Source organism: Solanum stenotomum, chromosome 8 (assembly GCF_019186545.1).
Source record: "Solanum stenotomum isolate F172 chromosome 8, ASM1918654v1, whole genome shotgun sequence".
Lineage (NCBI taxonomy): Eukaryota > Viridiplantae > Streptophyta > Magnoliopsida > Solanales > Solanaceae > Solanum > Solanum stenotomum.
Genome location: NC_064289.1, coordinates 46,265,956 through 46,283,442, shown reverse-complemented (window position 1 = coordinate 46,283,442; position 17,487 = coordinate 46,265,956). Strand labels below are relative to the sequence as shown.

Here is a 17,487-nt window from a genome sequence, read left to right as displayed (position 1 = left end):
ATAGGCAAGAGGAACTGATTCCAAAAGGTTGCAATCATTTCAAAATCCACACGACCATTCATGAAAGTTTGCAACCTTTCAAACGGTCATGACTGTTTCTGAAAGTTGCAACCTTTCAGAATAGTCATTGCGGGAAATTTAAATAAAAACGGGAAAGATTTAAATAAAATGGGTCGCGCGTGGATCCGGGTCGGGTCGGGTCAATTAACTAATTAATTGAATCAGTTAATTAACTAATTAAAGCGTTGGCCATTTAATTTAATTTAATTAAATAATTAATTAACTAAAATAATTAAAACAAACTTTGTCCAAAAAATAATCTCTCGATCGATCATTTTTCCAAATCCAAATCCAAATCCAAAGCCAAAGGCAAAGCCGAAGTCGAGCGACGACGACGACGGCGCGAGGCGGGTTCCTCTTTCCAACCCTTTTAACAATTAATAGGAGTGTTTCTATATTTAAACTCTCTTATTTTTCTTTCCACCACCGATGAGGGACAAATGTCTTTTCAATGTCTTTTCAATAAAGCATAAGAGGACTTTTCAAGTTCTCAACTTTTTCAAGTTCCCAACTTTTTCCAAGTTCCTCTTTCACCTTCCCTCAATTTCCCATTAACTCTTGCTACATACCCAACAATTTTTACTTAGTGTAAGCCTTATAATCTAACCAGAAACTACCCAGCATCTTCATTCTCTTATAATCATCTAACTTACAATGAAAAGAAGAGAAAAGAAACGATAGGTTTCCCAAGAAAAAGAAGTGGTCTTCTTCAAATTCAGCCCCGAAATCCGAAGGATTTCTCCGTAGTTTTCGACACCAAGTATGTGAGATTTCACTAGTGGGTTCCTTTCACCCATTTTGTCCCTAGAATCTAGTCAGTTCTTCAAGTTCACATAAATGTAGGTTTTCCAAAATCTTGGAGATTCATTGTGACTTTAGCTGCTTTAGTTTCCACGATCTAAATAACATGTATTTTGGAATATTTGCATAGTTACATCAATAGAATTCAGAGCTTTAGCATGTGATAACTATCAACACTCATGAATTATACTTGCTCAGCAGATCAGTAAGAAAATCATGCTTCAGAACTCGAATACCATATCTTTCAGTATATTTATATTGCATTCTCATATAGCATGTCCGCATTTTGAGTTACTCAGTACTTCTGTTGAATTTTGTCTTTACATTCAGTTCGGAGTAGACTTAGCACGAAGTAGGACTAGGGTTTAGTGTACCCTCAAAGTCCAAGAACTACATGCCAACGTAAGTCCAGAAGACCCCTCTTGTAACACAAAGGAAATTAGTGGCTAAACTAGAGCTTAACATGAGGGTTAGAGTCATGAATGTAACTCTCCATACTAAAAATAGAGGATTTCGTGTTAGAAAGTTAAGGTATTACCCCTCAAGGACCCAACATTGGCCCTTGAGAAGGACCCCTAGAAACTGCCCAAAAATAGTGAACCGCGGTAGGACCCATGCCCCGTGGGTGCGTCCACCCCCCGTGGGTGCGTCCACGCCTCGTGGGTGGGGCCATAAGTCCAAACCCAAAATTCATACTCCCAGAACCCAAACCATAGTTCACCAGCATGGACCATGGGTCCAACCACGGCCTGTCAGTGTGGTCTCATGGATGGTGACCTGGGAGCAATTTTGGGGTTTAAGTTTAGGGGTATTTTGGGTCTTTCCGGTTTTAATTAATATTAAGTGGTGTCATTTTAGCCTAATTTAGATCACCTATTTAAGGATTTTAGACCCCTAAATTAAGTCATTGAACTCATTATTCCTAAAACCAGAACTAGAGGAAGAAGAAGAAGGAGAAGAAGGAAGTTGGAGCTAGGGTTCAAGAAGCAAGGTTCGACACCAAATTAAGGTATAGTTTCTCTTCATCCATGGAGCCCCTTCAAAATCCCAATTTCAAAGGTAGAAATGCCCAAAACTTAGGGTTTGATTACAAAGTCATGGGTTCCTTTCAAAATAGATTCTAATGATTGAATTATGTTATATTATGTATGAATTGATGATTTACTTATGGTTTTCATGTTTTTATCCCTAAGAACCCATGAAACCCCCATATTTCTCAATTATGATCTTCGGATGTGGGTCTTTGTTGATGAAAGAAGAATGTTATGAAATTATGCATGTAGTAATTGGTTTACTTGAATTATGAAAGTATCCATGTATAATGTATTGAATTCTAGATGTGTTGACATGATATGAGCTTTGAACCATGAAAGGGCAAGGTATGAGTATTATGCATGTTTTATGAAATTTATGTACATGGTTTAAGAACACTTTGAGAGTGAAGTGTCCATGATTATGATAATGTTTTTGTGTTGATTGAAAGTCTATTCTCATGAACACATAATGAACATGATGTGAAAGGTTTTCTCACATAATAAAGATTCTAAGTTGAAAGGCTTTCTCACCTAATTGAATCTAATACTTACATGTGGACATGATATGAAAGGTTTTCTCACCCATTATCCAAGAGTTATCCTAATGAACTAAGTTGGGTTGATTGTCAAAGACATCCCTCCATGAAACAAGTTATGATTTAATAAGTACTCTATGGGATTAATGCTTAGCACCGAGTGGATATTGAATATGAGATGGAAGCTCTCTCTCGTGAAAGGTCGGGGTTCTAGAAGCAATCTCTTAACATGGAAGATCCCCCAATAAAAAGGTTGTGTTTCTAGTAACAATCTCCTTATCTCATAAATTACGTGCCCCAATAGGATATTTAGCTGGTGGATCCACCTAAGCTAACAAATTATGGTCTTACCTTAGGAAAGTAGGACAACCCTTTTCGGTGTGGGTAACACCGGGTGATCATGTATAGCTTACATGGTCTCATGTCAGTTAAAGCTTATTCCCTCAACAACAAGAACAAGAACATGTATTATGAATTATGGTTACTCGAGAAGCTTTTATATGAGTTTTCAAGGTCTTAATGATGAGGAATATGAATGATGTACTACGGAGGTTTACTTAGCATAGGTGAGATTTATGGGGTCTTATCCATGCATTGCACAAGTATGCTTTGAGGTTATTTATGAAGTGTTTCTCTTATGTTATAATATCAATGTATTGGCTATGTTTATGAATCATGCTTTTCACTATCTTTATAATGATGTTTAAACTTGGTAAATTGCATTCTTTCAAATGAAATGTCCCTTTTTACATGTTTTCAATGTATTTATGCATGACTATCATACTAAGTGCATTTTTTATACTAATGCCTACTTTGCCTATATTTCCCCATGTGTAGGGTCCAGTTCTCGAGGTGATCATTCTAGTGGCTAAAACTTGGACTAGTGTATCTTCTTAGATTTTAAGTGAGTCCTCATGGTTCGAGGACATTTTTTTGTCATGTTGTAGTTTCGTTCATGTATTTCCCTTTTTGGACATATTGTATGGGCTTGGCCCTATTTTATTCGAACATTGTATAAATGGCTATGTTGGGACTTAGTGTCTAGACTTCTTCTTTCGTTTATGAAAATATTAGAATTGAATTGTGTTTATACTCTTATTGTTCTATTGCTTATATTATGAGGACTAAGTGGCTAGTATGGAGTCCTTTGGGGTTCTATATGCCATATTACATCTAGGGGGTACCCCTGAGTCGTAACAAACTTGGTAATTAGAGCACAAGGTTTAAAATGATCCTAGTATGATGTCTTTTAAGCCAAATCTAGTAAATCCTTGTCAATGAGTGTGAAGCACGCAACATTGATGTATGAGAAGCTACAAGATGTTTAGGAAATTCCAATTCTTTCATTACTCTCAAGTCATGCGATAGATTTTAACTCTATAAAGTTTTTCTTCTAATCCCTACTCAATGGTCTACATGATAGTACTACTCGAAGGACGTTCACTAGAAGGAATGAGGAAGACAATGTAAATCGGGTTACTCTTCAAGTTTTGGCTCAAGTCAATAGAAAGGTGATTGCTCTCGTGAACCCTAATGTGAATTCGGCGGCGTCATGAGTGAGGGACTTTGCAAGAATGAACCCTCCGGAATTTCATGGCTCCAAAGTGGAAGAGGATCCTCAAAGGTTTATCGACGAGGCCTACGAGGTACTTGCTATTATGGTGATGACTTCGGAAGACAAGGTGGAGTGAGCCGCTTACCAATTGAAAGATGTTTCTCAAGTGTGGTATGATCAATGGGAGGGAGAGAGACCGGTGGGAGCGGATCCCGTAGAGTGGAAATTGCTTAAATCAACATTTCTTGATAAGTTCTTTCCCCTAGAGTTGAGGGAAGCAAAGGTGCAAGAGATCATTAACCTTCGTTAAGGAAGTATGAGTGTGAAGGAGTATGCCCTAAGGTTCACTCAATTGTCCAAGTATGGTCCAACTATGATGGTGGATTCAAGGGCTAAGATGAGTAGGTTTTTGTCGGGCATGTTAGACATGGTAGAAAAAGAATGTCGCATGGCAATGATACAACATGATATCTCACGTATTATGGTGTACGCCTAACAAATTGAGGAATCAAAACTCAAGGAAAAGAATAGGGAGGTAAAAGGCGGTAGGACCGATGATGGGAACTTCTCTAATGCATGGTCCGATGGACAAGGTCGACCTAGGTTCAAAAAAAGATTTTCCGGTCAAGGTTCCTAAAATGCTCCTCCAAGGGACAACAAGGATAAGATGTCTAACCCTAAACCTCAAGGAGGTAATGGTAGTGGATCTTTTATGGCAAGGCCTACCTGTGTGAAATGTGGGAAGAAATATGATGGTAAGAGCCTAGTCGGCACGGATGTTTGTTTTGGTTGTGGTAAGAGTGGTCATCAATTGAGGAATTTCCCAACACTAACGGCTAAAGGAAGAGAGGGCAAGAAACTTCCTCCTAGTGGTTCAAACTCCAATGTTCCAAAGAAAAACCATTTTTATGCTCTCCAAACCCAAGGTGACCAAGAGATCTCCTCGGATGTAGTAACCGGTATGTTAAAAGTTAATCTTATTGATGTGTATGCTTTTTTGGACGCCCTATGTGGCAATGAGGTTCGATGTTCCTCCGGAAATGCTATTAGAACCTACTTTATATTTTGTGACGCCCTATGTGGCAATGAGGATTTGATGTTCCTCCAGAAATGTTATTAGAACCTTTTTTCGTCTCTACTCATGTTGATGATTCTGTTGTGGCTAAGAGGGTCTATAGAGGATGTCCCGTTTCCTTATCCCATAGAGTTAATCTTGTTGATTAGGTAGAGCTTGACATGTTAGACTTTGATGTTATCTTGGCTATGGATTGGTTGCATAAATGTTATGCTTCTGTAGATTGTAGAACTCGTGTGGTCAAGTTTCAGTTTCCAAATGAGCCTATCTTAGAGTGGAAGGGGGGAAATTCTATCCCTAGAGGTCAATTTGTGTCCTACCTTAAAGCTAGAAAGATGATTTCGAAAGGTTGATTTTACCATCTTGTTAACATGAGAGATGCAGATTCTAAAACCCATACTCTTAAGTCGGTCCCCATTGCAAATTAGTTACCGGAAGTATTCCCAGATGACTTACCCGGTATTCCTCCCGAGCGGGAAGTAGACTTTTGTATTAACTTTCTCCCAAATTCGCAACCTATATTTATTCCTCATTATAGAATGGCTTTGGTTGAGTTAAAAGAGTTTAAAGAAAAGTTAAAAGACTTATTGGATAAGGGCTTCATCCGACTGAGTATCTCTCCATGGGGTGCTCCGGTGTTATTTATTATACAGAAAGATGAGTCTCTCCAAATGTGCATTGATTATCGTCAATTAAATAAAGTGACCATTAAGAACAAGTAACCTCTATCAAAAATTGATGACTTGCTTGACCAACTTCAAGGGGCAAGTTATTTCTCTAAGATTGATCTTCATACGGGTTATCACCAATTAAGGGTGAGAGGGGTTGATATTACCAAGACGGCTTTCCGAACTCGGTATGGTTATTATGAATTCCTAGTGATGTCGTTTCGCTTAACTAATTCTCCGGCAGTGTTTATGCACTTGATGAATAGAGTGTTTACGCAATACCTAGACATATTTGTGATTGTGTTTATTCATAATATTTTGATCTATTCAAGGAGTGAGAATGAGCATGTTGATCATTTGAGGAATGTATTGCAAGTTCTTAAGGACCAACAACTTTTTGCAAAGTTTAGCAAGTGTGAATTTTGGTTAAGGTCCATAGATTTCCTTGTTCATATTGTGTCAAGCAAGGGGATTGAGGTAGATCCTTAGAAAACAGATGCGATCAAGAGTTGGCCTAGACCTCTAACTCCTTCCGTTATTAGAAGCTTTTTGGGTTTGGCCGGTTAATATAGAGTAAGAGTAAAGTTCATTTCTTTAAAAGATTATACAGGAACTAAGTATTCCCAACAGTTCAAATGCATTCAAATTAAAACAAGAAAGGAAACACTGATTTCCAAGAGAGCTTTTGAGCTAGTTTTTGAGTAAATATCTCAAACCACAAAAAGAGTTTGTTTTTTAAAACATATGAGCTGAGTATATTTTGGGAGTATTATTGAGCACGAATATGGGAACGAGTTCACAATAACTCAAGTCTCCATAAACCATGTAGCCATCGTGGGTAAGAAAGGGTAATACTTTTTAGACGATTCCTTGGTGCTTTTTACCATATACTAGTGGATCCACTTAGTTGAGGCGTTCTATATTACGGCAAGGTATAGGACAATTTTGGCAGCGTGGGCGAGACGTAGTATCACCATTTTAGCTCATAGTGATGGTTATCAATTAGAGAAACTCCCATAGTATAATATTACTTTATATGTAAAGTGAGTTGTTATTGTATTTCTTTATTCCATTCAGTTGCTACCTAGTGTTTTAAATGTTTTGTATAAACTGAACCTTTATTGTTGTTTTACTTTGCATTTGAGTTGAGTATCCATGAGTTGAGTAAAGCTAAGGTAAGTGTTCTCTTCAGATTCTTTTCAAGCTTATGCCATGTTTAGTTTTCCCATCCCATACTCGTACATTCAATGTACTGACGCCATTTGGCCTGCATAGTTTTGTGATGCTGATACAGGTAACTAGAATCAGCATCTAGCGCCTCGTTGATCCAGTTGAGCACTCAGAATTTGTTGGTGAGCCTCTTTGCTTTTCGGAGAACCCCTTTTTGATTGTTTTAGTACTTGTTTATTAGGATGATCGGGGGTCTTTTCTCGACATACTTCTTTGCTTTAGAGGCTTCATATATGGACAGTTATAGTTCTTTAGTCTTTCCATTTTCAGTTGTTGATGTTAAGACTTGAGTTGCCATTTCAGAAAGTCTAATATTTCTTAAAGATATTGCATGCGTAGTTCTTTGAGATTGTTTCTTGTTATATAAGTCTTCCGCTATAAGTTAAGCCAGGACAAGGGTTTGCTTGGGCGAGCAATGGTTCTCGAGTGCCAGTCCTGCCCAGGGGGTAGGCTTGGGGCATGACAGAAAGTTATAACAATAATGAAGTGTGGAAAAGTGAATATCTAGAAGTTACAGAAAAGAAATCCTATCTAAGAAACACACGAGGTAAGGTATGAAATAACCTTAAAGTAAATATCTACCTAATATCTAACAGGATCCCATCAGCCAAGAAGATACACCCATGTGGCAATTCAAATAAATTATTCAAACAGACACCTTTAAGCATGATAGTTACACTAAATAGTAATGAAACTAATAAAAGAATTGAGGATGCCTCCTGAAGTGCCACGACCTTCCACAAACTTGAACCATTGAAAAAGCAACCCAAGAACCCAATAGCATCACCTAGTAAGGACTCAAAAGTGGCTAAATATTGGTTTATGCATATAGGTGATGGTTGTATGTTTCTTGTTTATATATGCATACATGTTTACTGTTAGTAGTATCATTTGTGCAATGCATAGTAGGAAGACATATGATAGGACATCATGCATATAATCTCATTCAATGAACTTGCTATTGTGACTTGTGGTTTTCAAGTGGTATTTCTCATTGTTATATGTGACTGTGCATGATTATTTGTGATTCTTGGTAGGCTCGGGTACCACACCGGTACACTAACTATGAATAGCTCGGGTACCACGCATGTATATTAACTAAGGATGGCTCACGTAGAACATCGGTACACTATCAGTATGCTTTGGGTTCTTTGAGAAGACCTACCATATAATTGTTGCATGGTAGACCGTTTAGCGGTCCGAATTACTTTGAAAGGGAGTTTATCTTAGCTTTAGCTTCTATATGACCGTATGGGACATGGATAATTTAACAGTAAGTAAGTGTAAGGATTGGAATTCTGGTCTATGTGTCACTTCTAAGGGTGGAGGTAAATTAAATATTCATTTTCATATAAATTCTTGGGATTCTTATGCATAATTATCTTTACTACACGATTGAGATTATGGAGACTCAATCCTCTAGTTGTCTATTATTAATCATAATGATCTTGGTTTTGTAATGGCTTATAGGTTAAGTTGCTAAGGATGAGTTAGTCTAAGGTGCCAGTTTTATATACTGATCTAAAAGGGCCAGGGATTGACATGAGAAATTGAGAAGTACTAGTAAGTAGATTTATAGAGCTAGTGGTGGCCTGGTATTCGTGGATATTAATGTGATAGAAGGGTTGGGCTATGATTTGACATTATTGCAACATAACATGTAGCCTTGGGAGGCCTTAGGGTGAGTTAATTGACGTGCTTAGTCATAGTATTTACCGGGAAAGAGTATGAGTATATGAGTAGAGAGTTGGGGTGGTGTAACTCTTATATTGCAGGTCTTTGTGATTATCTATATTATATTGTGTGGTTGTCTAGGGTTGACTAATGATGCCTATAAGTATGTGTTGTTTTTACTGAGACTATCCTTGTGATGCCAATTGGCATAGTCTAGTTGCAGGAATTTCGTGATCTTTAATAGTTGAAGTCGATGATGATCTCTTATAGACTCTACTCCTTTTTTATTATGGTGGGAGCTATGTCTTATTTCGTTTTTAAAATTTACTCTTAGAAGCACCTATGTGTTTAGACTAGGCCTTGGGGCGGGGGGGGGGGGGGTTTGTTGGTCACTTATAAGTTCCTTGCAAGTTTAAAAACAATTAAAGGTGTTTTCATATTTTTATAGGGTGTTAGATGATGCTGCACTTATTTTCCACATGGCTCAAAGTAAGTTGAGGGTAATGTTTAGCTCTTTATCCAATTGAATCCGTGCATTTTTTGAAATTATTAAAAGGGTACTCTTTTAAGAATTATTGAAGAAGCAACTGATTGGGGGCGATCTCACTGATCCCTGGCTTCACCACTTCCAATCCAGAGGCTAAGGAGAGAAGAATAAGGTGAAAGTATTGCTAGTTGCATTTGAATCTGCTAAATAGGTATCTTAGTCTCTTTTTTTTTTCAAGTCTAAATCATATTCCCTAAAAGTAGATATGACCTAAATAGATCTTTTTCTTCTAATGCGCTATTGTTTTTTTGGGAAAGTCTATATTCACTGTTATTGAATTAGTGCAAGAGAAAGAACTTTTTCAAGTATTAACACATATAAATATTGTTTTCTAGATCGAAATTTCGTTGAACTGGTACCAGCTACTTTTAACAATTTGATTAGATCTCTAGGTTTTTAAAATTAATTTCTCCAAAAAATATTAATTTTCTTAGAAAGAAATTTAAAATTCAGGTGGAATTTTTTATTGCTAGTCTAATGAATCCTAAGAAATCGAAACAAGTCTTTTTTTTGTTTGATGGATCTATGGTTTTTCTACTTTCCCCCTCTATTTTTCTAACCATTTGTTTTTATTTATTTTTACTTTAAGGATAAAAATTCTAATAAAAGAGATTGATCATCTTAGGTTTGACCATTAAAAGAAAAATAATTGGTTCTATGGGTGGAAATTAATATATTTTGTGATAGGTCTAGATGTTGTGGGTGCATTTAGTGAATCATTTGACATGCATGACCACAACAATAAATGATCTTGTTACTGAATCCATCCATTTAATGGACAAACAACTTTTCCTTTGACTATTTTTTTGTATTCTTGCACTTTCATTATGTTCTTAAGTTATTACTTCACACGTAAATATAAGTTATTATCAAACTAACAATTTTCATATTTTTTTGAAAACCTTCTCTATTATTTAACAAAATATTTTAGTCTTACAGAAGATCTGACTAAGTATTTCTTTTTTTTTTCTACTAGAATATGGATAACCAGTATAACGTTTATGGTGATGAAGATGCAGAATTAATGGATGTGCCCATATATTTTAGCACACCTCAGAAATCAAAAGCATATGATTTTAAGGTAAGTTTTTAAGAACTTCTTTTAATTTTAAGGTGTTAAGTTTTATTCCTTATAAAAATCATGTAAAATATGTTTTGATAGATACTAGAATTACTTTTTGATGATATATATATATATATATATATATATATCATATCATATATTTATATAAAAGAGAACCCTAGGCCCACTTACGTGGTGCCACCACAAGCAAGAATTTCCTTTTAAATTTATTTATTTCCAAAAATATCCTTCCCCTTTCATGAAAAGATGTGACTTTTATAAAATATTGTGACTTTTATGAAGAGTTGCGACTTTTATGAAAAAAATGTGACTTTTGTGAAAAAATTGTGACTTTTATGAATGGTTGTGACCTTCTAAAGGGTTGTAACTTTTCCAAAGAGTTCTGACATTCCGATAAGGCACAATAAGCATTTGTTCACACTACCCTTTTTGTCTATAAATAGAGGGATTTCCTCTCATTTTAAAACAATGAAAATTCTTAACTTCTTCTTCGTCTTTTGCACAATTAAATATTTGTATACTTTGCTCCTATTCAGTGGCTCGCTAACACCATTGTTTTTGTATCAATACAGTTGTGAATAGAATCGTTCCATCCTAAGAGCATATATTCCTTTAAACCTCGGGTACTAGAGGGGAATAATTTCCTTAAAACATGGTGCAATCAGTGGGCTCAATTTTTTTCCTTTCTGTTTCATTCTATTGTTATAGATTTTGGTATATTTTTTATGGTCATTAATTTATGCTTACGTTATTAAATGTTATTTTTGAGTACATGTTTTAAAATTTGTTGTTTATGTTTCCGTAAAGTTATTGTTATAAGTATTTATTAGTACAGATAGAGATTACTTATTTATTAGAAAATTTAATATCGCGTACTGATGTTCATCTAATTTCCCAAAAATATCAAATAGTAACACTTTCTGGATGCAAAAGGATAAATTATAAAATTAAATTAAAGATGATTGATTTAAGGATAAATGATAAGATGTTATAATTATCATTTTCCTTTATATTATTAATGTTCGTTACTACGTAATCTTGTAGGTAAGACAACATAGTGTTTTAGTCTTAATGACCGATAGGTTTTAAGTATTATTTTATAAATTTTGTGATGTAAAATTCTGCGCGAAGCGCGGGTAATTTTACTAGTTTTAAGATAATTATTAAATACCATATTTAAAGTGATTGTGTATCTGATTTAACTTTTTAAAATATATGGTATAGTTATTAAAAAGTGGTATTATATGAAATATTTTAAAGTAGAGGCAAAATATCTATATATGGGAGTAAGGTATGTCTTAATAGGTAGTTTTTCCATAGTAAAATTAGGATCAAAGATTTGAAGTTTTAGTGTTTATTAACCGTTATTATTAAAAGATGTGTAATTTCTTATGGAGTATAGTGGCTAAATAGGACAAACTTCTTCTCAACGCTACAAGGCCTACAATTCAGACCAACAAAAAGGAGATAAACTAAATCAACAAAAAGTCAAAGCATATGGAAAATAGCTTGAATCTTTGATCATCTTCTTCTCAAATTCTTATTACATAGAGACCAAACTGACTGGATAATTGATGCAGTAAACAATGAAAAATGTATATACTTTTCTCTTAACGTATGTTAAAAAGTGTATATATTTATCATTTAGCCACAGGACAAGAAAAATCTCAACATAGGGAGTAATTATTCATAACATGTCTCTACATGATAACTTAAAAGTAAAGTAATAACCATAGTTGGAATGTCAAATTGCTCTTTTGCATTACAATATGATGAAGATTGTAACAAAGAATTGATACTACAATAGAGTTGTGCTAATGGTTTTGGGAAATAAGGCAAGAAAAAATATACACATTGAACTAACAATATACATAGTATTTATCGAATATCCTGTTGAGAAAATTTTGAATCTATGGTAGGTGTGGACATGATTTTTGCTACCGCTGTGGAATGGACCACAACTCTCAACATATTTGTTCTTCAACATAACTAAAACCCCATTATGGTCGCTCAAGTTTTTTTTCATGCATTCACCTTGTGCTTTTGATGATAGATTTCAAGACTTCACATATTGCAATTAGTTTAGAATATTATTATTCCTTTTAAGGTTTATTTACTTCATAGAAGTTTTTATTTTTTTTCTCTTAAATTAAAATGATTATTCGAGTGATCATTATTAACTTTCCTTTTCTTATAAATCTGTAGCATAACTCCTTGTTTGTTCACTTCATTATTTCCCTTTTTTTCTTGATATCTTTTTCATCTATTTTTCTAACAAGGCATATGATAGTTGTGGTTTTGTTTTACCTTTACTTTTTATATTGGGAATGTTACTTTCTCAAGTCAACGAAGTTACTTAGCATAAAGTATGAGAACATAACAACCTTCCAACTTGGCGAAAAAGGAATGAGTGGTAGACAATAAAGTTCATGCCAAGTAAATAATAAGAATGAGAAATATTTATGGTATTGTATTTAAGAAGAATTGGTGTTATAGTCTCTAATAGTCCTCTTATCCTTCTCTTCGAATATAAATATAAGGATATTTGTTTTTAATTTCGAATTTATGTTGGATTTGAACATGGTTCATCAAAAATATTTTGATGGACAAAAATAAGGGAATATGATTTTTTAACACCCGGGTATTTGATATGACTTCATTAGATTTTTTTGAATGCCTAGATATTTAGTTTGCCTTCATTCTTGATCTTCATGGAGAACTTATAACATTTAATCCATGAGAATCCTTTGACTTCTTGAATTATGAAAATCCTTATTATAGTGGGAGGTTGGAAGAATTGTGACAAGGACAAACTCTTTTTAACCATATTAAAGTCGACATGATGATATTGATTGACTCAAGTATGTAATTTGTGTCAAGATGGAAAATACTACTAACTCTTCTTGACCAATCAAATTGAAACTCTCATGACGATATTTGATTAACTTGAATATGCCACCTCTGCTAGGGTTGAACAAATATGATCAAGAAAACTTTTTTATGATAATTTTTTATTGGATGAAACATGTCACTTGTGCTGGGAAGAAATAAATGTGACGAGGACCATTTTTTTGATTCATTAGGCTGAAGTTGGGATGATGATATTTGATTGGTTTGAACATGTTAGTTCTATTGAGTGGGAAATATTGTGATTAGAGTGATTTGTTTTGACCAATCAAATTTTAGTTTATGTTTTTTCATAGTTCAAACACATCAGTTGTACACACGGTATGTTTTCATACGTGTTTGATTTGATTAGACACGTTGTAACAATGTCAACGTGTGGCATGGTCTTATTGACTGTTTCACATGGCATACACGTCTTTCGATACTTCATACCAAATTGCACATAATTGCAAATTTGGTATAATCCAAATATATTATAAACCCTAAAGAGTAATATAAATACATGAACCTGAAAAAAACAGTATCTATATACAACATTTATGCATATATTGGGAAAGAAATATAGGGACCCATTGATGGCATAATCAAGTTGAAATGAAATCAAGAGATTTACAAATTTTGGACTTCGGCGAAATCGAAGTTGATCCCACCTTGTTGAATTATGTTGTCGTTGCTGTCACCGAAAATAAAAATGGGTACTAGAGCGGAGATAATAATATCGAACTGCGACAAATTCTCTTCTACTCAGCTTAATTTCATTGAGGTAAGAACTTGGAATCAAGCTTTAATCATGGTGTTGGTAAAAAACCTGTAGAAATCAAGTATTCTGTTATTCCTAATTCACTTAACCTAAATAAAAAAAAATTCTAAAAAGGGGGAATCTTCATATACTTTTTGTGAAATTTGTAAAAATCTGTTTCCGCTGCCAAACACAATGATGTTGGGCACAAATTGCAATCATCGTTATTGTGAAGAATGCATACAAAATTATATAGGCAAAAAAATTAATAAGGATATCCATGAGATGATTTCTATGAAGTGCCTTGCTTCTGATTGCTATGGAATTTTAGAAATGGATTCAACAATGTCGGTTGATTTCATTATGCGAGTAAGAGATGCCATTCGACTAATGGAAGTTCTGGCTTCGCCAATAGTTACTGATTTTCCTTTTATGGATTGTATGGGTACACTGGTTGATGATCTAAGGGAATATCTGAATAGGGAATGTCCTGAGTGTTGGAGAATTTTTTGTGTCAATTGTAAATGCTTGCATTTGGGAATGACATGTGAGAATTCTCAGTTTAGTAGGCAATTAAATTTGCTCTACTGGCAGCATCATTATTGAGGATATCAAAATGAACTAGAGGAGGATAAGGAGGAAGAAGAAGAAGATGATGATGATGGTCATGAAGAAGGAGAAGAAGAAGAAAGAGGAGTAGAAGGGGAGGAAACTCCATGATCAGAAACTTCAAAGAATGTGAAAAAGTTCAAGTGTTGTTTCCTTGGAAACAAAATAGCAATTTGAGTTCTTATTTACTTTATATGCAGTCTATTGTTAGTTAAAAAAACAGTATGCATGGTCTTTTATTTGATTTCAATTGTAGTTTTTAAGTTGGTGAAAAAACAATATGCAGGGTCTTTATGTTTGAATTAGTTATTGAGTTTGATTTGGATGGGCTCTAGCGGTTGAGGCCTATTGTCCAATGTAAGTCTAGACCAACATGCGCAAATCTTCTATTTTGCAGACAAGTTATTTTATTTATATAGAGTCTAGGTTTGTATGACCAACTATCAGCCCCATATTTCTTTTATTTTGAATAGCTTGTTCAATTTTTTTTTACTACATCACTTATTAGATAAAAGTATTAAAGAATTCATCTCACACATGATTTTTAAAGTAAAAATGATTTAATTTGCTTTGAAAAGTCAGGAGAGAGGTTGTATGTGTTACACCCTAACTTAGGATAAGAAGTAACATATAAGTAAAACACATGAGAGATGTTAAGTATATATCAGTAAGTAGACTGTGTTCAGCCTTTAAAAGTTGTGTAGGTCTATGGCCAGATAGAACAATATCACTAGTGGGTTACGCAATTACAAATGATATTATAGGATATTTTGTGTTATCTATGTCGATGCAAGCTAAAGTTAACCTAAGTTTAGCCAAATTTTGATAAGGTGAGGGAAACATCTTTACTAGGTCTTGACAAATCTCAAGTGGTGGGGAAAATCACAATGGTGGGGAAAACCTCAGCGAGGATGTTGAGTCCATAATAGAGGGTGTTTGTGACACATCTCCTTAGGATAAGAATTCCGCATCGACAAAAACACATGATAAATAAGCAGATCTTAAACTTTAGTGGTGCATTTTAAAGTTGGGTCGATCTAGGGAGAAACGAAAAATATCACTAGCGGGACGAACAAGCCATCTACCCTGGCTGGTCTGCCTATCTTAACATCTAATTTCCCTTCCTTGTGCCTTATTTCTAATGAAGTACCTCTTATTAGCCCTATTTTACCTATATCTTTTGCAAATTCAGTTTCAAACATTGTTCCAAAATCCGAATCCATTCCATTTTAAAAAGTTATTATGGTGAAAGGTGTTCCACATGTCAAATGGATGGAGGAAGAAGTTGATAGAACAAATCGAATTGAAAATCTACAATATGCAGTTGTTGGCAGGCTCACCTATGACTGGTCGGATCTTGAAGAGTTCAGAAAAAGTATTCCTCAACAATGTGGCATTAAAGGAGACTGTCAAATTGGTTTGTTCCGCAGTAAACACATTCTTATTCGCCTTAAACAATAGGAGGATTTCATTAATCTAATTTCTAAAGGAGCTTACTATATAACGTGCAAATATGGCTACTCATATTTAATGCGGACTCTTATCTATGATTCACGATTCAGAATTAATGAAGAGACTACTAAGGCAATGGCATGGATCTCATTCCCCAACCTTTTACCCACCTATTTTGTTGAATAATGCTTCTTTTCTTTAGCTTCGGTAGTGGGGAAACCCGTGCAACTTGATTTAACCACAATTAATAAAACTAGGCCAAGTTGTGCAAGAGTCAAAGTTCTAGTATATGTATATATGTGTGTGAGAGAGAGAGATAGAGAGAGAGAGAGACTATGAGTGTGTGTAGGGAGAGAGAGATATTTATGAAAGAATACTCCTCTTTATAGAATTCTTGAAGATACTACTAACTCTAACTATCTAATTGCACTGATCGGGGTGGATCTCACTGACCCCTTACTTGCCTATGCTAAAGCCAGAGGCTAAGGAGATAATAATTAGGTGAAGGTGGATAATGCTCATGAAGAGCTTGGTTAAGTGTCCAAGACTGTAAGCCTTGCTCATTGGATTTGAGGCTGCTCTGTAGTTATCTAATCTCTTACTTTTTACAAGTCTAAATTGTATTCCCCAATAGTAGATATGACATATATGTATATTTTTCTTCTATTCCTCTATTTTTTTAGTTAAGTCTACTCTCATATAAAAAATTGGTAGGTCATTCAAGATAACTTTGTCCATATGATATTATTCAATCTTGTAGAATTAACAAAAGAGAAACCACCTTTTCAAGTATTCATACATAAATATTTTGCTCCACATCAACTGAGCCATTTATACCTAGATGAACACCTTATATTAATAGATATTTAATTAGCATAATTATTTTGATAAAAATTTAACAAACATTGAATTATTATTGATAATCTAACATAAATATCATTACTACTCTTAAACATTTTAATAAATAAATATATTAAAAGCTAAACTGGTTTATATTATGTTGAGAATATATGTTCTTTTAACAATAGTAGAAAGTGAATATTTCTTTTAATGTGAAGATGCTTTGACTTCGACAAAGTGTTTTACATTTTTTACTAAAATACAAATAAGCAGAACAAAGTAGAAAGTGGAGATCCAATAATGGTAGTTCCCATATCTTGTATTCCACCTGAAGCTGGTGTTTTAGAGGTAAACTTTTAGAAATTTCCTCCAAATTGTTTAGCATACATATTAAGGTGCTTAATTCTGTTCCTTTGAAGTTATGTAGAGAAAACTTTTGATACATTTTGGAATAACTTTTTTAATGTTAGTTGTCTTACGGAAGAAAAATAATGGTATCTATCAAGTCTAAGGCTTCATTTGTCATTTTAAGATTATATGACGTCTAAATGTCAATGCATATCTAAATAATAACATATACATTAAGAATATTCTTTGAATTGACATCTCAATATTAAGATGATGTATTCATAAATTAATAATAAATTATAAGAGAACTAATTATTGAGCTCATAAG

The 17,487-nt window shown here is 34.3% G+C and overlaps 1 pseudogene; it reads left to right on the top strand.

The window, feature by feature from the left end:
• Window positions 1-4,653: 4,653 nt before the first annotated feature.
• On the top strand, window positions 4,654-14,630 carry LOC125873842 (uncharacterized; annotated as a pseudogene).
• Window positions 14,631-17,487: the final 2,857 nt, after the last annotated feature.